Below are 221 nucleotides of genomic sequence, written 5' to 3'. Positions count from 1 at the left end.
TATGATCTGATCTTGTTATTCAAGCTTGGGGGAAGAGAAAAAACATGATTATACATTGTTTTACAGATATGCTTACAGCGTGTACTTCTTTTTCTGGTTTATGTATCTGGCTTGGTAAATGTGCAACCGAACAATGAGCGGATCATAAGTCAAGCTGCGCTTTTTCAGTTATCCTGGATTTGTTCATTCTACTTTTGTGCAACATGCCCCCTGGTTACACG

The sequence above is a fragment of the Etheostoma spectabile genome, chromosome 17, assembly GCF_008692095.1.
Source record: "Etheostoma spectabile isolate EspeVRDwgs_2016 chromosome 17, UIUC_Espe_1.0, whole genome shotgun sequence".
NCBI lineage: Eukaryota > Metazoa > Chordata > Actinopteri > Perciformes > Percidae > Etheostoma > Etheostoma spectabile.
The sequence above is the reverse complement of the archived record's forward strand: the minus strand, read 5'-3'. Positions refer to the sequence as shown.